The 18,986-nt window shown below is 45.5% G+C and overlaps 41 non-coding genes across 41 annotated transcripts; all 41 read right to left on the bottom strand.

Annotated features, from left to right (window-relative positions):
* Window positions 1-211: 211 nt before the first annotated feature.
* Window positions 212-330, bottom strand: LOC134115971 (5S ribosomal RNA). Its single transcript, XR_009948322.1, has one exon. It is a non-coding gene; the product is annotated as a 5S ribosomal RNA (ribosomal RNA).
* Window positions 331-669: 339 nt separating this feature from the next.
* LOC134116187 (5S ribosomal RNA) lies at window positions 670-788 on the bottom strand. Its single transcript, XR_009948536.1, has one exon. It is a non-coding gene; the product is annotated as a 5S ribosomal RNA (ribosomal RNA).
* Window positions 789-1,132: 344 nt separating this feature from the next.
* Window positions 1,133-1,251, bottom strand: LOC134115960 (5S ribosomal RNA). Its single transcript, XR_009948311.1, has one exon. It is a non-coding gene; the product is annotated as a 5S ribosomal RNA (ribosomal RNA).
* A 339-nt stretch (window positions 1,252-1,590) lies between these two features.
* LOC134116186 (5S ribosomal RNA) lies at window positions 1,591-1,709 on the bottom strand. The gene has a single exon (XR_009948535.1). It is a non-coding gene; the product is annotated as a 5S ribosomal RNA (ribosomal RNA).
* Window positions 1,710-2,053: 344 nt separating this feature from the next.
* LOC134115949 (5S ribosomal RNA) lies at window positions 2,054-2,172 on the bottom strand. The gene has a single exon (XR_009948300.1). It is a non-coding gene; the product is annotated as a 5S ribosomal RNA (ribosomal RNA).
* A 339-nt stretch (window positions 2,173-2,511) lies between these two features.
* LOC134116185 (5S ribosomal RNA) lies at window positions 2,512-2,630 on the bottom strand. Its single transcript, XR_009948534.1, has one exon. It is a non-coding gene; the product is annotated as a 5S ribosomal RNA (ribosomal RNA).
* A 344-nt stretch (window positions 2,631-2,974) lies between these two features.
* LOC134116125 (5S ribosomal RNA) lies at window positions 2,975-3,093 on the bottom strand. Its single transcript, XR_009948475.1, has one exon. It is a non-coding gene; the product is annotated as a 5S ribosomal RNA (ribosomal RNA).
* A 339-nt stretch (window positions 3,094-3,432) lies between these two features.
* LOC134116183 (5S ribosomal RNA) lies at window positions 3,433-3,551 on the bottom strand. The gene has a single exon (XR_009948532.1). It is a non-coding gene; the product is annotated as a 5S ribosomal RNA (ribosomal RNA).
* A 344-nt stretch (window positions 3,552-3,895) lies between these two features.
* LOC134115938 (5S ribosomal RNA) lies at window positions 3,896-4,014 on the bottom strand. Its single transcript, XR_009948289.1, has one exon. It is a non-coding gene; the product is annotated as a 5S ribosomal RNA (ribosomal RNA).
* A 339-nt stretch (window positions 4,015-4,353) lies between these two features.
* LOC134116182 (5S ribosomal RNA) lies at window positions 4,354-4,472 on the bottom strand. The gene has a single exon (XR_009948531.1). It is a non-coding gene; the product is annotated as a 5S ribosomal RNA (ribosomal RNA).
* A 344-nt stretch (window positions 4,473-4,816) lies between these two features.
* Window positions 4,817-4,935, bottom strand: LOC134115927 (5S ribosomal RNA). Its single transcript, XR_009948278.1, has one exon. It is a non-coding gene; the product is annotated as a 5S ribosomal RNA (ribosomal RNA).
* Window positions 4,936-5,274: 339 nt separating this feature from the next.
* Window positions 5,275-5,393, bottom strand: LOC134116181 (5S ribosomal RNA). Its single transcript, XR_009948530.1, has one exon. It is a non-coding gene; the product is annotated as a 5S ribosomal RNA (ribosomal RNA).
* Window positions 5,394-5,737: 344 nt separating this feature from the next.
* LOC134115916 (5S ribosomal RNA) lies at window positions 5,738-5,856 on the bottom strand. The gene has a single exon (XR_009948267.1). It is a non-coding gene; the product is annotated as a 5S ribosomal RNA (ribosomal RNA).
* Window positions 5,857-6,195: 339 nt separating this feature from the next.
* Window positions 6,196-6,314, bottom strand: LOC134116180 (5S ribosomal RNA). Its single transcript, XR_009948529.1, has one exon. It is a non-coding gene; the product is annotated as a 5S ribosomal RNA (ribosomal RNA).
* Window positions 6,315-6,658: 344 nt separating this feature from the next.
* On the bottom strand, window positions 6,659-6,777 carry LOC134116124 (5S ribosomal RNA). Its single transcript, XR_009948474.1, has one exon. It is a non-coding gene; the product is annotated as a 5S ribosomal RNA (ribosomal RNA).
* A 339-nt stretch (window positions 6,778-7,116) lies between these two features.
* On the bottom strand, window positions 7,117-7,235 carry LOC134116179 (5S ribosomal RNA). Its single transcript, XR_009948528.1, has one exon. It is a non-coding gene; the product is annotated as a 5S ribosomal RNA (ribosomal RNA).
* A 344-nt stretch (window positions 7,236-7,579) lies between these two features.
* On the bottom strand, window positions 7,580-7,698 carry LOC134115904 (5S ribosomal RNA). Its single transcript, XR_009948255.1, has one exon. It is a non-coding gene; the product is annotated as a 5S ribosomal RNA (ribosomal RNA).
* A 339-nt stretch (window positions 7,699-8,037) lies between these two features.
* Window positions 8,038-8,156, bottom strand: LOC134116178 (5S ribosomal RNA). Its single transcript, XR_009948527.1, has one exon. It is a non-coding gene; the product is annotated as a 5S ribosomal RNA (ribosomal RNA).
* A 344-nt stretch (window positions 8,157-8,500) lies between these two features.
* LOC134115893 (5S ribosomal RNA) lies at window positions 8,501-8,619 on the bottom strand. Its single transcript, XR_009948244.1, has one exon. It is a non-coding gene; the product is annotated as a 5S ribosomal RNA (ribosomal RNA).
* A 339-nt stretch (window positions 8,620-8,958) lies between these two features.
* On the bottom strand, window positions 8,959-9,077 carry LOC134116177 (5S ribosomal RNA). The gene has a single exon (XR_009948526.1). It is a non-coding gene; the product is annotated as a 5S ribosomal RNA (ribosomal RNA).
* A 344-nt stretch (window positions 9,078-9,421) lies between these two features.
* On the bottom strand, window positions 9,422-9,540 carry LOC134116123 (5S ribosomal RNA). Its single transcript, XR_009948473.1, has one exon. It is a non-coding gene; the product is annotated as a 5S ribosomal RNA (ribosomal RNA).
* Window positions 9,541-9,879: 339 nt separating this feature from the next.
* LOC134116176 (5S ribosomal RNA) lies at window positions 9,880-9,998 on the bottom strand. Its single transcript, XR_009948525.1, has one exon. It is a non-coding gene; the product is annotated as a 5S ribosomal RNA (ribosomal RNA).
* Window positions 9,999-10,342: 344 nt separating this feature from the next.
* Window positions 10,343-10,461, bottom strand: LOC134115882 (5S ribosomal RNA). The gene has a single exon (XR_009948233.1). It is a non-coding gene; the product is annotated as a 5S ribosomal RNA (ribosomal RNA).
* Window positions 10,462-10,800: 339 nt separating this feature from the next.
* LOC134116175 (5S ribosomal RNA) lies at window positions 10,801-10,919 on the bottom strand. The gene has a single exon (XR_009948524.1). It is a non-coding gene; the product is annotated as a 5S ribosomal RNA (ribosomal RNA).
* A 344-nt stretch (window positions 10,920-11,263) lies between these two features.
* Window positions 11,264-11,382, bottom strand: LOC134115549 (5S ribosomal RNA). The gene has a single exon (XR_009947912.1). It is a non-coding gene; the product is annotated as a 5S ribosomal RNA (ribosomal RNA).
* Window positions 11,383-11,726: 344 nt separating this feature from the next.
* LOC134116122 (5S ribosomal RNA) lies at window positions 11,727-11,845 on the bottom strand. The gene has a single exon (XR_009948472.1). It is a non-coding gene; the product is annotated as a 5S ribosomal RNA (ribosomal RNA).
* A 339-nt stretch (window positions 11,846-12,184) lies between these two features.
* Window positions 12,185-12,303, bottom strand: LOC134116174 (5S ribosomal RNA). Its single transcript, XR_009948523.1, has one exon. It is a non-coding gene; the product is annotated as a 5S ribosomal RNA (ribosomal RNA).
* A 344-nt stretch (window positions 12,304-12,647) lies between these two features.
* LOC134115871 (5S ribosomal RNA) lies at window positions 12,648-12,766 on the bottom strand. The gene has a single exon (XR_009948222.1). It is a non-coding gene; the product is annotated as a 5S ribosomal RNA (ribosomal RNA).
* A 339-nt stretch (window positions 12,767-13,105) lies between these two features.
* Window positions 13,106-13,224, bottom strand: LOC134116172 (5S ribosomal RNA). The gene has a single exon (XR_009948521.1). It is a non-coding gene; the product is annotated as a 5S ribosomal RNA (ribosomal RNA).
* Window positions 13,225-13,568: 344 nt separating this feature from the next.
* Window positions 13,569-13,687, bottom strand: LOC134115860 (5S ribosomal RNA). Its single transcript, XR_009948211.1, has one exon. It is a non-coding gene; the product is annotated as a 5S ribosomal RNA (ribosomal RNA).
* A 339-nt stretch (window positions 13,688-14,026) lies between these two features.
* LOC134116171 (5S ribosomal RNA) lies at window positions 14,027-14,145 on the bottom strand. Its single transcript, XR_009948520.1, has one exon. It is a non-coding gene; the product is annotated as a 5S ribosomal RNA (ribosomal RNA).
* Window positions 14,146-14,489: 344 nt separating this feature from the next.
* On the bottom strand, window positions 14,490-14,608 carry LOC134116121 (5S ribosomal RNA). Its single transcript, XR_009948471.1, has one exon. It is a non-coding gene; the product is annotated as a 5S ribosomal RNA (ribosomal RNA).
* A 339-nt stretch (window positions 14,609-14,947) lies between these two features.
* On the bottom strand, window positions 14,948-15,066 carry LOC134116170 (5S ribosomal RNA). The gene has a single exon (XR_009948519.1). It is a non-coding gene; the product is annotated as a 5S ribosomal RNA (ribosomal RNA).
* A 344-nt stretch (window positions 15,067-15,410) lies between these two features.
* Window positions 15,411-15,529, bottom strand: LOC134115849 (5S ribosomal RNA). Its single transcript, XR_009948200.1, has one exon. It is a non-coding gene; the product is annotated as a 5S ribosomal RNA (ribosomal RNA).
* Window positions 15,530-15,868: 339 nt separating this feature from the next.
* On the bottom strand, window positions 15,869-15,987 carry LOC134116169 (5S ribosomal RNA). Its single transcript, XR_009948518.1, has one exon. It is a non-coding gene; the product is annotated as a 5S ribosomal RNA (ribosomal RNA).
* Window positions 15,988-16,331: 344 nt separating this feature from the next.
* On the bottom strand, window positions 16,332-16,450 carry LOC134116120 (5S ribosomal RNA). Its single transcript, XR_009948470.1, has one exon. It is a non-coding gene; the product is annotated as a 5S ribosomal RNA (ribosomal RNA).
* A 339-nt stretch (window positions 16,451-16,789) lies between these two features.
* On the bottom strand, window positions 16,790-16,908 carry LOC134116168 (5S ribosomal RNA). Its single transcript, XR_009948517.1, has one exon. It is a non-coding gene; the product is annotated as a 5S ribosomal RNA (ribosomal RNA).
* Window positions 16,909-17,252: 344 nt separating this feature from the next.
* On the bottom strand, window positions 17,253-17,371 carry LOC134115838 (5S ribosomal RNA). Its single transcript, XR_009948189.1, has one exon. It is a non-coding gene; the product is annotated as a 5S ribosomal RNA (ribosomal RNA).
* A 339-nt stretch (window positions 17,372-17,710) lies between these two features.
* LOC134116167 (5S ribosomal RNA) lies at window positions 17,711-17,829 on the bottom strand. The gene has a single exon (XR_009948516.1). It is a non-coding gene; the product is annotated as a 5S ribosomal RNA (ribosomal RNA).
* Window positions 17,830-18,173: 344 nt separating this feature from the next.
* LOC134115548 (5S ribosomal RNA) lies at window positions 18,174-18,292 on the bottom strand. The gene has a single exon (XR_009947911.1). It is a non-coding gene; the product is annotated as a 5S ribosomal RNA (ribosomal RNA).
* A 344-nt stretch (window positions 18,293-18,636) lies between these two features.
* LOC134116119 (5S ribosomal RNA) lies at window positions 18,637-18,755 on the bottom strand. The gene has a single exon (XR_009948469.1). It is a non-coding gene; the product is annotated as a 5S ribosomal RNA (ribosomal RNA).
* Between the last annotated feature and the right edge of the window lie 231 nt (window positions 18,756-18,986).

Genomic DNA, 18,986 nt, shown 5'->3' with positions numbered 1-18,986 from the left:
CTGGCAATTCTAACATGTTGGGTTAGCACCTGTATTTCAACGGCTAAATTACAAACAACAGTATGCCAATCGTAAATGTTGACCAACACTAATTTAGCAATCATGAAACGGAATCATTTTGGATAATATTGTCTAATTTCCTTTCATATCCAACGTTAAAACAGGTGTACAATCTGCGGCGCTCGGCGGCTTTCGGAGAGAGAAGTGAAAAAGCTTACGGCACCTGGGATTCCCAGGCGGTCTTCCATCCAGGTACTAACCAGGCCCTGCTCTGCTTAGCTTCCGAGATCAGACGAGATCGGGCGGAACCAGAGAGGTATGGCCGTAAGCTGCTTTTTATCTTTTTCCTAATCCTTTATAATGCGTCAATGAATTATGACACGCCAGCCGTTGGCATCTTTGTGTGGGTTAAATAAGGGTATGCAAAGAAGGCTGTGACATCCCATGCCGAAAATTGGATGGACTAGAGAAGACCCGCCCAGGGGTCCCAGCCAATCGGTGAATGGCCATTGCAGTCCCCGCCACCTCAAATGGCCTGACGATGGTACGGACGTAAGCCACCTTTCATCTTCTTCCTATTGCATCTCTTCTACCATGTGAAATTTTTTTTACAATTGTGTAGGTGTACAATTTACGGCGCTGGGCGGCTTTCGGAGAGAGAAGTGAAAAAGCTTACGGCACCTGGGATTCCCAGGCGGTCTTCCATCCAGGTACTAACCAGGCCCTGCTCTGCTTAGCTTCCGAGATCAGACGAGATCGGGCGGAACCAGAGAGGTATGGACGTAAGCTGCTTTTCATCTTTTTCCTAATCCTTTAAAACGTGTCAAAGATAATCAGAAGTTTCTTTTTCTAAAATTGAAGCAGTTCTTAGCATTGGCAAGAGAGGTTCCTAAAGCCTGAAGGTAACTTTACTTTTCTTCACTGGCAATTCTAACATGTTGGGTTAGCACCTGTATTTCAACGGCTAAATTACAAACAACAGTATGCCAATCGTAAATGTTGACCAACACTAATTTAGCAATCATGAAACGGAATCATTTCGGATAATATTGTCTAATTTCCTTTCATATCCAACGTTAAAACAGGTGTACAATCTGCGGCGCTCGGCGGCTTTCGGAGAGAGAAGTGAAAAAGCTTACGGCACCTGGGATTCCCAGGCGGTCTTCCATCCAGGTACTAACCAGGCCCTGCTCTGCTTAGCTTCCGAGATCAGACGAGATCGGGCGGAACCAGAGAGGTATGGCCGTAAGCTGCTTTTTATCTTTTTCCTAATCCTTTATAATGCGTCAATGAATTATGACACGCCAGCCGTTGGCATCTTTGTGTGGGTTAAATAAGGGTATGCAAAGAAGGCTGTGACATCCCATGCCGAAAATTGGATGGACTAGAGAAGACCCGCCCAGGAGTCCCAGCCAATCGGTGAATGGCCATTGCAGTCCCCGCCACCTCAAATGGCCTGACGATGGTACGGACGTAAGCCACCTTTCATCTTCTTCCTATTGCATCTCTTCTACAATGTGAAATTTTTTTTACAATTGTGTAGGTGTACAATCTACGGCGCTGGGCGGCTTTCAGAGAGAGAAGTGAAAAAGCTTACGGCACCTGGGATTCCCAGGCGGTCTTCCATCCAGGTACTAACCAGGCCCTGCTCTGCTTAGCTTCCGAGATCAGACGAGATCGGGCGGAACCAGAGAGGTATGGACGTAAGCTGCTTTTCATCTTTTTCCTAATCCTTTAAAACGTGTCAAAGATAATCAGAAGTTTCTTTTTCTAAAATTGAAGCAGTTGTTAGCATTGGCAAGAGAGGTTCCTAAAGCCTGAAGGTAACTTTACTTTTCTTCACTGGCAATTCTAACATGTTGGGTTAGCACCTGTATTTCAACGGCTAAATTACAAACAACAGTATGCCAATCGTAAATGTTGACCAACACTAATTTAGCAATCATGAAACGGAATCATTTTGGATAATATTGTCTAATTTCCTTTCATATCCAACGTTAAAACAGGTGTACAATCTGCGGCGCTCGGCGGCTTTCGGAGAGAGAAGTGAAAAAGCTTACGGCACCTGGGATTCCCAGGCGGTCTTCCATCCAGGTACTAACCAGGCCCTGCTCTGCTTAGCTTCCGAGATCAGACGAGATCGGGCGGAACCAGAGAGGTATGGCCGTAAGCTGCTTTTTATCTTTTTCCTAATCCTTTATAATGCGTCAATGAATTATGACACGCCAGCCGTTGGCATCTTTGTGTGGGTTAAATAAGGGTATGCAAAGAAGGCTGTGACATCCCATGCCGAAAATTGGATGGACTAGAGAAGACCCGCCCAGGGGTCCCAGCCAATCGGTGAATGGCCATTGCAGTCCCCGCCACCTCAAATGGCCTGACGATGGTACGGACGTAAGCCACCTTTCATCTTCTTCCTATTGCATCTCTTCTACCATGTGAAATTTTTTTTACAATTGTGTAGGTGTACAATTTACGGCGCTGGGCGGCTTTCGGAGAGAGAAGTGAAAAAGCTTACGGCACCTGGGATTCCCAGGCGGTCTTCCATCCAGGTACTAACCAGGCCCTGCTCTGCTTAGCTTCCGAGATCAGACGAGATCGGGCGGAACCAGAGAGGTATGGACGTAAGCTGCTTTTCATCTTTTTCCTAATCCTTTAAAACGTGTCAAAGATAATCAGAAGTTTCTTTTTCTAAAATTGAAGCAGTTCTTAGCATTGGCAAGAGAGGTTCCTAAAGCCTGAAGGTAACTTTACTTTTCTTCACTGGCAATTCTAACATGTTGGGTTAGCACCTGTATTTCAACGGCTAAATTACAAACAACAGTATGCCAATCGTAAATGTTGACCAACACTAATTTAGCAATCATGAAACGGAATCATTTCGGATAATATTGTCTAATTTCCTTTCATATCCAACGTTAAAACAGGTGTACAATCTGCGGCGCTCGGCGGCTTTCGGAGAGAGAAGTGAAAAATCTTACGGCACCTGGGATTCCCAGGCGGTCTTCCATCCAGGTACTAACCAGGCCCTGCTCTGCTTAGCTTCCGAGATCAGACGAGATCGGGCGGAACCAGAGAGGTATGGCCGTAAGCTGCTTTTTATCTTTTTCCTAATCCTTTATAATGCGTCAATGAATTATGACACGCCAGCCGTTGGCATCTTTGTGTGGGTTAAATAAGGGTATGCAAAGAAGGCTGTGACATCCCATGCCGAAAATTGGATGGACTAGAGAAGACCCGCCCAGGAGTCCCAGCCAATCGGTGAATGGCCATTGCAGTCCCCGCCACCTCAAATGGCCTGACGATGGTACGGACGTAAGCCACCTTTCATCTTCTTCCTATTGCATCTCTTCTACAATGTGAAATTTTTTTTACAATTGTGTAGGTGTACAATCTACGGCGCTGGGCGGCTTTCAGAGAGAGAAGTGAAAAAGCTTACGGCACCTGGGATTCCCAGGCGGTCTTCCATCCAGGTACTAACCAGGCCCTGCTCTGCTTAGCTTCCGAGATCAGACGAGATCGGGCGGAACCAGAGAGGTATGGACGTAAGCTGCTTTTCATCTTTTTCCTAATCCTTTAAAACGTGTCAAAGATAATCAGAAGTTTCTTTTTCTAAAATTGAAGCAGTTGTTAGCATTGGCAAGAGAGGTTCCTAAAGCCTGAAGGTAACTTTACTTTTCTTCACTGGCAATTCTAACATGTTGGGTTAGCACCTGTATTTCAACGGCTAAATTACAAACAACAGTATGCCAATCGTAAATGTTGACCAACACTAATTTAGCAATCATGAAACGGAATCATTTTGGATAATATTGTCTAATTTCCTTTCATATCCAACGTTAAAACAGGTGTACAATCTGCGGCGCTCGGCGGCTTTCGGAGAGAGAAGTGAAAAAGCTTACGGCACCTGGGATTCCCAGGCGGTCTTCCATCCAGGTACTAACCAGGCCCTGCTCTGCTTAGCTTCCGAGATCAGACGAGATCGGGCGGAACCAGAGAGGTATGGCCGTAAGCTGCTTTTTATCTTTTTCCTAATCCTTTATAATGCGTCAATGAATTATGACACGCCAGCCGTTGGCATCTTTGTGTGGGTTAAATAAGGGTATGCAAAGAAGGCTGTGACATCCCATGCCGAAAATTGGATGGACTAGAGAAGACCCGCCCAGGGGTCCCAGCCAATCGGTGAATGGCCATTGCAGTCCCCGCCACCTCAAATGGCCTGACGATGGTACGGACGTAAGCCACCTTTCATCTTCTTCCTATTGCATCTCTTCTACCATGTGAAATTTTTTTTACAATTGTGTAGGTGTACAATTTACGGCGCTGGGCGGCTTTCGGAGAGAGAAGTGAAAAAGCTTACGGCACCTGGGATTCCCAGGCGGTCTTCCATCCAGGTACTAACCAGGCCCTGCTCTGCTTAGCTTCCGAGATCAGACGAGATCGGGCGGAACCAGAGAGGTATGGACGTAAGCTGCTTTTCATCTTTTTCCTAATCCTTTAAAACGTGTCAAAGATAATCAGAAGTTTCTTTTTCTAAAATTGAAGCAGTTCTTAGCATTGGCAAGAGAGGTTCCTAAAGCCTGAAGGTAACTTTACTTTTCTTCACTGGCAATTCTAACATGTTGGGTTAGCACCTGTATTTCAACGGCTAAATTACAAACAACAGTATGCCAATCGTAAATGTTGACCAACACTAATTTAGCAATCATGAAACGGAATCATTTCGGATAATATTGTCTAATTTCCTTTCATATCCAACGTTAAAACAGGTGTACAATCTGCGGCGCTCGGCGGCTTTCGGAGAGAGAAGTGAAAAAGCTTACGGCACCTGGGATTCCCAGGCGGTCTTCCATCCAGGTACTAACCAGGCCCTGCTCTGCTTAGCTTCCGAGATCAGACGAGATCGGGCGGAACCAGAGAGGTATGGCCGTAAGCTGCTTTTTATCTTTTTCCTAATCCTTTATAATGCGTCAATGAATTATGACACGCCAGCCGTTGGCATCTTTGTGTGGGTTAAATAAGGGTATGCAAAGAAGGCTGTGACATCCCATGCCGAAAATTGGATGGACTAGAGAAGACCCGCCCAGGAGTCCCAGCCAATCGGTGAATGGCCATTGCAGTCCCCGCCACCTCAAATGGCCTGACGATGGTACGGACGTAAGCCACCTTTCATCTTCTTCCTATTGCATCTCTTCTACAATGTGAAATTTTTTTTACAATTGTGTAGGTGTACAATCTACGGCGCTGGGCGGCTTTCAGAGAGAGAAGTGAAAAAGCTTACGGCACCTGGGATTCCCAGGCGGTCTTCCATCCAGGTACTAACCAGGCCCTGCTCTGCTTAGCTTCCGAGATCAGACGAGATCGGGCGGAACCAGAGAGGTATGGACGTAAGCTGCTTTTCATCTTTTTCCTAATCCTTTAAAACGTGTCAAAGATAATCAGAAGTTTCTTTTTCTAAAATTGAAGCAGTTGTTAGCATTGGCAAGAGAGGTTCCTAAAGCCTGAAGGTAACTTTACTTTTCTTCACTGGCAATTCTAACATGTTGGGTTAGCACCTGTATTTCAACGGCTAAATTACAAACAACAGTATGCCAATCGTAAATGTTGACCAACACTAATTTAGCAATCATGAAACGGAATCATTTTGGATAATATTGTCTAATTTCCTTTCATATCCAACGTTAAAACAGGTGTACAATCTGCGGCGCTCGGCGGCTTTCGGAGAGAGAAGTGAAAAAGCTTACGGCACCTGGGATTCCCAGGCGGTCTTCCATCCAGGTACTAACCAGGCCCTGCTCTGCTTAGCTTCCGAGATCAGACGAGATCGGGCGGAACCAGAGAGGTATGGCCGTAAGCTGCTTTTTATCTTTTTCCTAATCCTTTATAATGCGTCAATGAATTATGACACGCCAGCCGTTGGCATCTTTGTGTGGGTTAAATAAGGGTATGCAAAGAAGGCTGTGACATCCCATGCCGAAAATTGGATGGACTAGAGAAGACCCGCCCAGGGGTCCCAGCCAATCGGTGAATGGCCATTGCAGTCCCCGCCACCTCAAATGGCCTGACGATGGTACGGACGTAAGCCACCTTTCATCTTCTTCCTATTGCATCTCTTCTACCATGTGAAATTTTTTTTACAATTGTGTAGGTGTACAATTTACGGCGCTGGGCGGCTTTCGGAGAGAGAAGTGAAAAAGCTTACGGCACCTGGGATTCCCAGGCGGTCTTCCATCCAGGTACTAACCAGGCCCTGCTCTGCTTAGCTTCCGAGATCAGACGAGATCGGGCGGAACCAGAGAGGTATGGACGTAAGCTGCTTTTCATCTTTTTCCTAATCCTTTAAAACGTGTCAAAGATAATCAGAAGTTTCTTTTTCTAAAATTGAAGCAGTTCTTAGCATTGGCAAGAGAGGTTCCTAAAGCCTGAAGGTAACTTTACTTTTCTTCACTGGCAATTCTAACATGTTGGGTTAGCACCTGTATTTCAACGGCTAAATTACAAACAACAGTATGCCAATCGTAAATGTTGACCAACACTAATTTAGCAATCATGAAACGGAATCATTTCGGATAATATTGTCTAATTTCCTTTCATATCCAACGTTAAAACAGGTGTACAATCTGCGGCGCTCGGCGGCTTTCGGAGAGAGAAGTGAAAAATCTTACGGCACCTGGGATTCCCAGGCGGTCTTCCATCCAGGTACTAACCAGGCCCTGCTCTGCTTAGCTTCCGAGATCAGACGAGATCGGGCGGAACCAGAGAGGTATGGCCGTAAGCTGCTTTTTATCTTTTTCCTAATCCTTTATAATGCGTCAATGAATTATGACACGCCAGCCGTTGGCATCTTTGTGTGGGTTAAATAAGGGTATGCAAAGAAGGCTGTGACATCCCATGCCGAAAATTGGATGGACTAGAGAAGACCCGCCCAGGAGTCCCAGCCAATCGGTGAATGGCCATTGCAGTCCCCGCCACCTCAAATGGCCTGACGATGGTACGGACGTAAGCCACCTTTCATCTTCTTCCTATTGCATCTCTTCTACAATGTGAAATTTTTTTTACAATTGTGTAGGTGTACAATCTACGGCGCTGGGCGGCTTTCAGAGAGAGAAGTGAAAAAGCTTACGGCACCTGGGATTCCCAGGCGGTCTTCCATCCAGGTACTAACCAGGCCCTGCTCTGCTTAGCTTCCGAGATCAGACGAGATCGGGCGGAACCAGAGAGGTATGGACGTAAGCTGCTTTTCATCTTTTTCCTAATCCTTTAAAACGTGTCAAAGATAATCAGAAGTTTCTTTTTCTAAAATTGAAGCAGTTGTTAGCATTGGCAAGAGAGGTTCCTAAAGCCTGAAGGTAACTTTACTTTTCTTCACTGGCAATTCTAACATGTTGGGTTAGCACCTGTATTTCAACGGCTAAATTACAAACAACAGTATGCCAATCGTAAATGTTGACCAACACTAATTTAGCAATCATGAAACGGAATCATTTTGGATAATATTGTCTAATTTCCTTTCATATCCAACGTTAAAACAGGTGTACAATCTGCGGCGCTCGGCGGCTTTCGGAGAGAGAAGTGAAAAAGCTTACGGCACCTGGGATTCCCAGGCGGTCTTCCATCCAGGTACTAACCAGGCCCTGCTCTGCTTAGCTTCCGAGATCAGACGAGATCGGGCGGAACCAGAGAGGTATGGCCGTAAGCTGCTTTTTATCTTTTTCCTAATCCTTTATAATGCGTCAATGAATTATGACACGCCAGCCGTTGGCATCTTTGTGTGGGTTAAATAAGGGTATGCAAAGAAGGCTGTGACATCCCATGCCGAAAATTGGATGGACTAGAGAAGACCCGCCCAGGAGTCCCAGCCAATCGGTGAATGGCCATTGCAGTCCCCGCCACCTCAAATGGCCTGACGATGGTATGGACGTAAGCCACCTTTCATCTTCTTCCTATTGCATCTCTTCTACAATGTGAATTTTTTTTTACAATTGTGTAGGTGTACAATCTACGGCGCTGGGCGGCTTTCAGAGAGAGAAGTGAAAAAGCTTACGGCACCTGGGATTCCCAGGCGGTCTTCCATCCAGGTACTAACCAGGCCCTGCTCTGCTTAGCTTCCGAGATCAGACGAGATCGGGCGGAACCAGAGAGGTATGGACGTAAGCTGCTTTTCATCTTTTTCCTAATCCTTTAAAACGTGTCAAAGATAATCAGAAGTTTCTTTTTCTAAAATTGAAGCAGTTCTTAGCATTGGCAAGAGAGGTTCCTAAAGCCTGAAGGTAACTTTACTTTTCTTCACTGGCAATTCTAACATGTTGGGTTAGCACCTGTATTTCAACGGCTAAATTACAAACAACAGTATGCCAATCGTAAATGTTGACCAACACTAATTTAGCAATCATGAAACGGAATCATTTTGGATAATATTGTCTAATTTCCTTTCATATCCAACGTTAAAACAGGTGTACAATCTGCGGCGCTCGGCGGCTTTCGGAGAGAGAAGTGAAAAAGCTTACGGCACCTGGGATTCCCAGGCGGTCTTCCATCCAGGTACTAACCAGGCCCTGCTCTGCTTAGCTTCCGAGATCAGACGAGATCGGGCGGAACCAGAGAGGTATGGCCGTAAGCTGCTTTTTATCTTTTTCCTAATCCTTTATAATGCGTCAATGAATTATGACACGCCAGCCGTTGGCATCTTTGTGTGGGTTAAATAAGGGTATGCAAAGAAGGCTGTGACATCCCATGCCGAAAATTGGATGGACTAGAGAAGACCCGCCCAGGGGTCCCAGCCAATCGGTGAATGGCCATTGCAGTCCCCGCCACCTCAAATGGCCTGACGATGGTACGGACGTAAGCCACCTTTCATCTTCTTCCTATTGCATCTCTTCTACCATGTGAAATTTTTTTTACAATTGTGTAGGTGTACAATTTACGGCGCTGGGCGGCTTTCGGAGAGAGAAGTGAAAAAGCTTACGGCACCTGGGATTCCCAGGCGGTCTTCCATCCAGGTACTAACCAGGCCCTGCTCTGCTTAGCTTCCGAGATCAGACGAGATCGGGCGGAACCAGAGAGGTATGGACGTAAGCTGCTTTTCATCTTTTTCCTAATCCTTTAAAACGTGTCAAAGATAATCAGAAGTTTCTTTTTCTAAAATTGAAGCAGTTCTTAGCATTGGCAAGAGAGGTTCCTAAAGCCTGAAGGTAACTTTACTTTTCTTCACTGGCAATTCTAACATGTTGGGTTAGCACCTGTATTTCAACGGCTAAATTACAAACAACAGTATGCCAATCGTAAATGTTGACCAACACTAATTTAGCAATCATGAAACGGAATCATTTCGGATAATATTGTCTAATTTCCTTTCATATCCAACGTTAAAACAGGTGTACAATCTGCGGCGCTCGGCGGCTTTCGGAGAGAGAAGTGAAAAATCTTACGGCACCTGGGATTCCCAGGCGGTCTTCCATCCAGGTACTAACCAGGCCCTGCTCTGCTTAGCTTCCGAGATCAGACGAGATCGGGCGGAACCAGAGAGGTATGGCCGTAAGCTGCTTTTTATCTTTTTCCTAATCCTTTATAATGCGTCAATGAATTATGACACGCCAGCCGTTGGCATCTTTGTGTGGGTTAAATAAGGGTATGCAAAGAAGGCTGTGACATCCCATGCCGAAAATTGGATGGACTAGAGAAGACCCGCCCAGGAGTCCCAGCCAATCGGTGAATGGCCATTGCAGTCCCCGCCACCTCAAATGGCCTGACGATGGTACGGACGTAAGCCACCTTTCATCTTCTTCCTATTGCATCTCTTCTACCATGTGAAATTTTTTTTACAATTGTGTAGGTGTACTATTTACGGCGCTGGGCGGCTTTCGGAGAGAGAAGTGAAAAAGCTTACGGCACCTGGGATTCCCAGGCGGTCTTCCATCCAGGTACTAACCAGGCCCTGCTCTGCTTAGCTTCCGAGATCAGACGAGATCGGGCGGAACCAGAGAGGTATGGACGTAAGCTGTTTTTCATCTTTTTCCTAATCCTTTAAAACGTGTCAAAGATAATCAGAAGTTTCTTTTTCTAAAATTGAAGCAGTTCTTAGCATTGGCAAGAGAGGTTCCTAAAGCCTGAAGGTAACTTTACTTTTCTTCACTGGCAATTCTAACATGTTGGGTTAGCACCTGTATTTCAACGGCTAAATTACAAACAACAGTATGCCAATCGTAAATGTTGACCAACACTAATTTAGCAATCATGAAACGGAATCATTTTGGATAATATTGTCTAATTTCCTTTCATATCCAACGTTAAAACAGGTGTACAATCTGCGGCGCTCGGCGGCTTTCGGAGAGAGAAGTGAAAAAGCTTACGGCACCTGGGATTCCCAGGCGGTCTTCCATCCAGGTACTAACCAGGCCCTGCTCTGCTTAGCTTCCGAGATCAGACGAGATCGGGCGGAACCAGAGAGGTATGGCCGTAAGCTGCTTTTTATCTTTTTCCTAATCCTTTATAATGCGTCAATGAATTATGACACGCCAGCCGTTGGCATCTTTGTGTGGGTTAAATAAGGGTATGCAAAGAAGGCTGTGACATCCCATGCCGAAAATTGGATGGACTAGAGAAGACCCGCCCAGGAGTCCCAGCCAATCGGTGAATGGCCATTGCAGTCCCCGCCACCTCAAATGGCCTGACGATGGTATGGACGTAAGCCACCTTTCATCTTCTTCCTATTGCATCTCTTCTACAATGTGAATTTTTTTTTACAATTGTGTAGGTGTACAATCTACGGCGCTGGGCGGCTTTCAGAGAGAGAAGTGAAAAAGCTTACGGCACCTGGGATTCCCAGGCGGTCTTCCATCCAGGTACTAACCAGGCCCTGCTCTGCTTAGCTTCCGAGATCAGACGAGATCGGGCGGAACCAGAGAGGTATGGACGTAAGCTGCTTTTCATCTTTTTCCTAATCCTTTAAAACGTGTCAAAGATAATCAGAAGTTTCTTTTTCTAAAATTGAAGCAGTTCTTAGCATTGGCAAGAGAGGTTCCTAAAGCCTGAAGGTAACTTTACTTTTCTTCACTGGCAATTCTAACATGTTGGGTTAGCACCTGTATTTCAACGGCTAAATTACAAACAACAGTATGCCAATCGTAAATGTTGACCAACACTAATTTAGCAATCATGAAACGGAATGATTTTGGATAATATTGTCTAATTTCCTTTCATATCCAACGTTAAAACAGGTGTACAATCTGCGGCGCTCGGCGGCTTTCGGAGAGAGAAGTGAAAAAGCTTACGGCACCTGGGATTCCCAGGCGGTCTTCCATCCAGGTACTAACCAGGCCCTGCTCTGCTTAGCTTCCGAGATCAGACGAGATCAGGCGGAACCAGAGAGGTATGGACGTAAGCTGCTTTTCATCTTTTTCCTAATCCTTTAAAACGTGTCAAAGATAATCAGAAGTTTCTTTTTCTAAAATTGAAGCAGTTCTTAGCATTGGCAAGAGAGGTTCCTAAAGCCTGAAGGTAACTTTACTTTTCTTCACTGGCAATTCTAACATGTTGGGTTAGCACCTGTATTTCAACGGCTAAATTACAAACAACAGTATGCCAATCGTAAATGTTGACCAACACTAATTTAGCAATCATGAAACGGAATCATTTCGGATAATATTGTCTAATTTCCTTTCATATCCAACGTTAAAACAGGTGTACAATCTGCGGCGCTCGGCGGCTTTCGGAGAGAGAAGTGAAAAATCTTACGGCACCTGGGATTCCCAGGCGGTCTTCCATCCAGGTACTAACCAGGCCCTGCTCTGCTTAGCTTCCGAGATCAGACGAGATCGGGCGGAACCAGAGAGGTATGGCCGTAAGCTGCTTTTTATCTTTTTCCTAATCCTTTATAATGCGTCAATGAATTATGACACGCCAGCCGTTGGCATCTTTGTGTGGGTTAAATAAGGGTATGCAAAGAAGGCTGTGACATCCCATGCCGAAAATTGGATGGACTAGAGAAGACCCGCCCAGGAGTCCCAGCCAATCGGTGAATGGCCATTGCAGTCCCCGCCACCTCAAATGGCCTGACGATGGTACGGACGTAAGCCACCTTTCATCTTCTTCCTATTGCATCTCTTCTACAATGTGAAATTTTTTTTACAATTGTGTAGGTGTACAATCTACGGCGCTGGGCGGCTTTCAGAGAGAGAAGTGAAAAAGCTTACGGCACCTGGGATTCCCAGGCGGTCTTCCATCCAGGTACTAACCAGGCCCTGCTCTGCTTAGCTTCCGAGATCAGACGAGATCGGGCGGAACCAGAGAGGTATGGACGTAAGCTGCTTTTCATCTTTTTCCTAATCCTTTAAAACGTGTCAAAGATAATCAGAAGTTTCTTTTTCTAAAATTGAAGCAGTTGTTAGCATTGGCAAGAGAGGTTCCTAAAGCCTGAAGGTAACTTTACTTTTCTTCACTGGCAATTCTAACATGTTGGGTTAGCACCTGTATTTCAACGGCTAAATTACAAACAACAGTATGCCAATCGTAAATGTTGACCAACACTAATTTAGCAATCATGAAACGGAATCATTTTGGATAATATTGTCTAATTTCCTTTCATATCCAACGTTAAAACAGGTGTACAATCTGCGGCGCTCGGCGGCTTTCGGAGAGAGAAGTGAAAAAGCTTACGGCACCTGGGATTCCCAGGCGGTCTTCCATCCAGGTACTAACCAGGCCCTGCTCTGCTTAGCTTCCGAGATCAGACGAGATCGGGCGGAACCAGAGAGGTATGGCCGTAAGCTGCTTTTTATCTTTTTCCTAATCCTTTATAATGCGTCAATGAATTATGACACGCCAGCCGTTGGCATCTTTGTGTGGGTTAAATAAGGGTATGCAAAGAAGGCTGTGACATCCCATGCCGAAAATTGGATGGACTAGAGAAGACCCGCCCAGGAGTCCCAGCCAATCGGTGAATGGCCATTGCAGTCCCCGCCACCTCAAATGGCCTGACGATGGTATGGACGTAAGCCACCTTTCATCTTCTTCCTATTGCATCTCTTCTACAATGTGAATTTTTTTTTACAATTGTGTAGGTGTACAATCTACGGCGCTGGGCGGCTTTCAGAGAGAGAAGTGAAAAAGCTTACGGCACCTGGGATTCCCAGGCGGTCTTCCATCCAGGTACTAACCAGGCCCTGCTCTGCTTAGCTTCCGAGATCAGACGAGATCGGGCGGAACCAGAGAGGTATGGACGTAAGCTGCTTTTCATCTTTTTCCTAATCCTTTAAAACGTGTCAAAGATAATCAGAAGTTTCTTTTTCTAAAATTGAAGCAGTTCTTAGCATTGGCAAGAGAGGTTCCTAAAGCCTGAAGGTAACTTTACTTTTCTTCACTGGCAATTCTAACATGTTGGGTTAGCACCTGTATTTCAACGGCTAAATTACAAACAACAGTATGCCAATCGTAAATGTTGACCAACACTAATTTAGCAATCATGAAACGGAATGATTTTGGATAATATTGTCTAATTTCCTTTCATATCCAACGTTAAAACAGGTGTACAATCTGCGGCGCTCGGCGGCTTTCGGAGAGAGAAGTGAAAAAGCTTACGGCACCTGGGATTCCCAGGCGGTCTTCCATCCAGGTACTAACCAGGCCCTGCTCTGCTTAGCTTCCGAGATCAGACGAGATCGGGCGGAACCAGAGAGGTATGGCCGTAAGCTGCTTTTTATCTTTTTCCTAATCCTTTATAATGCGTCAATGAATTATGACACGCCAGCCGTTGGCATCTTTGTGTGGGTTAAATAAGGGTATGCAAAGAAGGCTGTGACATCCCATGCCGAAAATTGGATGGACTAGAGAAGACCCGCCCAGGGGTCCCAGCCAATCGGTGAATGGCCATTGCAGTCCCCGCCACCTCAAATGGCCTGACGATGGTACGGACGTAAGCCACCTTTCATCTTCTTCCTATTGCATCTCTTCTACCATGTGAAATTTTTTTTACAATTGTGTAGGTGTACAATTTACGGCGCTGGGCGGCTTTCGGAGAGAGAAGTGAAAAAGCTTACGGCACCTGGGATTCCCAGGCGGTCTTCCATCCAGGTACTAACCAGGCCCTGCTCTGCTTAGCTTCCGAGATCAGACGAGATCGGGCGGAACCAGAGAGGTATGGACGTAAGCTGCTTTTCATCTTTTTCCTAATCCTTTAAAACGTGTCAAAGATAATCAGAAGTTTCTTTTTCTAAAATTGAAGCAGTTGTTAGCATTGGCAAGAGAGGTTCCTAAAGCCTGAAGGTAACTTTACTTTTCTTCACTGGCAATTCTAACATGTTGGGTTAGCACCTGTATTTCAACGGCTAAATTACAAACAACAGTATGCCAATCGTAAATGTTGACCAACACTAATTTAGCAATCATGAAACGGAATCATTTCGGATAATATTGTCTAATTTCCTTTCATATCCAACGTTAAAACAGGTGTACAATCTGCGGCGCTCGGCGGCTTTCGGAGAGAGAAGTGAAAAATCTTACGGCACCTGGGATTCCCAGGCGGTCTTCCATCCAGGTACTAACCAGGCCCTGCTCTGCTTAGCTTCCGAGATCAGACGAGATCGGGCGGAACCAGAGAGGTATGGCCGTAAGCTGCTTTTTATCTTTTTCCTAATCCTTTATAATGCGTCAATGAATTATGACACGCCAGCCGTTGGCATCTTTGTGTGGGTTAAATAAGGGTATGCAAAGAAGGCTGTGACATCCCATGCCGAAAATTGGATGGACTAGAGAAGACCCGCCCAGGAGTCCCAGCCAATCGGTGAATGGCCATTGCAGTCCCCGCCACCTCAAATGGCCTGACGATGGTATGGACGTAAGCCACCTTTCATCTTCTTCCTATTGCATCTCTTCTACAATGTGAATTTTTTTTTACAATTGTGTAGGTGTACAATCTACGGCGCTGGGCGGCTTTCAGAGAGAGAAGTGAAAAAGCTTACGGCACCTGGGATTCCCAGGCGGTCTTCCATCCAGGTACTAACCAGGCCCTGCTCTGCTTAGCTTCCGAGATCAGACGAGATCGGGCGGAACCAGAGAGGTATGGACGTAAGCTGCTTTTCATCTTTTTCCTAATCCTTTAAAACGTGTCAAAGATAATCAGAAGTTTCTTTTTCTAAAATTGAAGCAGTTCTTAGCATTGGCAAGAGAGGTTCCTAAAGCCTGAAGGTAACTTTACTTTTCTTCACTGGCAATTCTAACATGTTGGGTTAGCACCTGTATTTCAACGGCTAAATTACAAACAACAGTATGCCAATCGTAAATGTTGACCAACACTAATTTAGCAATCATGAAACGGAATCATTTTGGATAATATTGTCTAATTTCCTTTCATATCCAACGTTAAAACAGGTGTACAATCTGCGGCGCTCGGCGGCTTTCGGAGAGAGAAGTGAAAAAGCTTACGGCACCTGGGATTCCCAGGCGGTCTTCCATCCAGGTACTAACCAGGCCCTGCTCTGCTTAGCTTCCGAGATCAGACGAGATCGGGCGGAACCAGAGAGGTATGGCCGTAAGCTGCTTTTTATCTTTTTCCTAATCCTTTATAATGCGTCAATGAATTATGACACGCCAGCCGTTGGCATCTTTGTGTGGGTTAAATAAGGGTATGCAAAGAAGGCTGTGACATCCCATGCCGAAAATTGGATGGACTAGAGAAGACCCGCCCAGGGGTCCCAGCCAATCGGTGAATGGCCATTGCAGTCCCCGCCACCTCAAATGGCCTGACGATGGTACGGACGTAAGCCACCTTTCATCTTCTTCCTATTGCATCTCTTCTACCATGTGAAATTTTTTTTACAATTGTGTAGGTGTACAATTTACGGCGCTGGGCGGCTTTCGGAGAGAGAAGTGAAAAAGCTTACGGCACCTGGGATTCCCAGGCGGTCTTCCATCCAGGTACTAACCAGGCCCTGCTCTGCTTAGCTTCCGAGATCAGACGAGATCGGGCGGAACCAGAGAGGTATGGACGTAAGCTGCTTTTCATCTTTTTCCTAATCCTTTAAAACGTGTCAAAGATAATCAGAAGTTTCTTTTTCTAAAATTGAAGCAGTTCTTAGCATTGGCAAGAGAGGTTCCTAAAGCCTGAAGGTAACTTTACTTTTCTTCACTGGCAATTCTAACATGTTGGGTTAGCACCTGTATTTCAACGGCTAAATTACAAACAACAGTATGCCAATCGTAAATGTTGACCAACACTAATTTAGCAATCATGAAACGGAATCATTTCGGATAATATTGTCTAATTTCCTTTCATATCCAACGTTAAAACAGGTGTACAATCTGCGGCGCTCGGCGGCTTTCGGAGAGAGAAGTGAAAAATCTTACGGCACCTGGGATTCCCAGGCGGTCTTCCATCCAGGTACTAACCAGGCCCTGCTCTGCTTAGCTTCCGAGATCAGACGAGATCGGGCGGAACCAGAGAGGTATGGCCGTAAGCTGCTTTTTATCTTTTTCCTAATCCTTTATAATGCGTCAATGAATTATGACACGCCAGCCGTTGGCATCTTTGTGTGGGTTAAATAAGGGTATGCAAAGAAGGCTGTGACATCCCATGCCGAAAATTGGATGGACTAGAGAAGACCCGCCCAGGAGTCCCAGCCAATCGGTGAATGGCCATTGCAGTCCCCGCCACCTCAAATGGCCTGACGATGGTACGGACGTAAGCCACCTTTCATCTTCTTCCTATTGCATCTCTTCTACCATGTGAAATTTTTTTTACAATTGTGTAGGTGTACTATTTACGGCGCTGGGCGGCTTTCGGAGAGAGAAGTGAAAAAGCTTACGGCACCTGGGATTCCCAGGCGGTCTTCCATCCAGGTACTAACCAGGCCCTGCTCTGCTTAGCTTCCGAGATCAGACGAGATCGGGCGGAACCAGAGAGGTATGGACGTAAGCTGTTTTTCATCTTTTTCCTAATCCTTTAAAACGTGTCAAAGATAATCAGAAGTTTCTTTTTCTAAAATTGAAGCAGTTCTTAGCATTGGCAAGAGAGGTTCCTAAAGCCTGAAGGTAACTTTACTTTTCTTCACTGGCAATTCTAACATGTTGGGTTAGCACCTGTATTTCAACGGCTAAATTACAAACAACAGTATGCCAATCGTAAATGTTGACCAACACTAATTTAGCAATCATGAAACGGAATCATTTTGGATAATATTGTCTAATTTCCTTTCATATCCAACGTTAAAACAGGTGTACAATCTGCGGCGCTCGGCGGCTTTCGGAGAGAGAAGTGAAAAAGCTTACGGCACCTGGGATTCCCAGGCGGTCTTCCATCCAGGTACTAACCAGGCCCTGCTCTGCTTAGCTTCCGAGATCAGACGAGATCGGGCGGAACCAGAGAGGTATGGCCGTAAGCTGCTTTTTATCTTTTTCCTAATCCTTTATAATGCGTCAATGAATTATGACACGCCAGCCGTTGGCATCTTTGTGTGGGTTAAATAAGGGTATGCAAAGAAGGCTGTGACATCCCATGCCGAAAATTGGATGGACTAGAGAAGACCCGCCCAGGAGTCCCAGCCAATCGGTGAATGGCCATTGCAGTCCCCGCCACCTCAAATGGCCTGACGATGGTATGGACGTAAGCCACCTTTCATCTTCTTCCTATTGCATCTCTTCTACAATGTGAATTTTTTTTTACAATTGTGTAGGTGTACAATCTACGGCGCTGGGCGGCTTTCAGAGAGAGAAGTGAAAAAGCTTACGGCACCTGGGATTCCCAGGCGGTCTTCCATCCAGGTACTAACCAGGCCCTGCTCTGCTTAGCTTCCGAGATCAGACGAGATCGGGCGGAACCAGAGAGGTATGGACGTAAGCTGCTTTTCATCTTTTTCCTAATCCTTTAAAACGTGTCAAAGATAATCAGAAGTTTCTTTTTCTAAAATTGAAGCAGTTCTTAGCATTGGCAAGAGAGGTTCCTAAAGCCTGAAGGTAACTTTACTTTTCTTCACTGGCAATTCTAACATGTTGGGTTAGCACCTGTATTTCAACGGCTAAATTACAAACAACAGTATGCCAATCGTAAATGTTGACCAACACTAATTTAGCAATCATGAAACGGAATGATTTTGGATAATATTGTCTAATTTCCTTTCATATCCAACGTTAAAACAGGTGTACAATCTGCGGCGCTCGGCGGCTTTCGGAGAGAGAAGTGAAAAAGCTTACGGCACCTGGGATTCCCAGGCGGTCTTCCATCCAGGTACTAACCAGGCCCTGCTCTGCTTAGCTTCCGAGATCAGACGAGATCAGGCGGAACCAGAGAGGTATGGACGTAAGCTGCTTTTCATCTTTTTCCTAATCCTTTAAAACGTGTCAAAGATAATCAGAAGTTTCTTTTTCTAAAATTGAAGCAGTTCTTAGCATTGGCAAGAGAGGTTCCTAAAGCCTGAAGGTAACTTTACTTTTCTTCACTGGCAATTCTAACATGTTGGGTTAGCACCTGTATTTCAACGGCTAAATTACAAACAACAGTATGCCAATCGTAAATGTTGACCAACACTAATTTAGCAATCATGAAACGGAATCATTTCGGATAATATTGTCTAATTTCCTTTCATATCCAACGTTAAAACAGGTGTACAATCTGCGGCGCTCGGCGGCTTTCGGAGAGAGAAGTGAAAAATCTTACGGCACCTGGGATTCCCAGGCGGTCTTCCATCCAGGTACTAACCAGGCCCTGCTCTGCTTAGCTTCCGAGATCAGACGAGATCGGGCGGAACCAGAGAGGTATGGCCGTAAGCTGCTTTTTATCTTTTTCCTAATCCTTTATAATGCGTCAATGAATTATGACACGCCAGCCGTTGGCATCTTTGTGTGGGTTAAATAAGGGTATGCAAAGAAGGCTGTGACATCCCATGCCGAAAATTGGATGGACTAGAGAAGACCCGCCCAGGAGTCCCAGCCAATCGGTGAATGGCCATTGCAGTCCCCGCCACCTCAAATGGCCTGACGATGGTACGGACGTAAGCCAC

Source organism: Pungitius pungitius, unplaced genomic scaffold (genome assembly GCF_949316345.1).
Source record: "Pungitius pungitius unplaced genomic scaffold, fPunPun2.1 scaffold_36, whole genome shotgun sequence".
Lineage (NCBI taxonomy): Eukaryota > Metazoa > Chordata > Actinopteri > Perciformes > Gasterosteidae > Pungitius > Pungitius pungitius.
The sequence above is the reverse complement of the archived record's forward strand: the minus strand, read 5'-3'. Positions and strand labels throughout refer to the sequence as shown.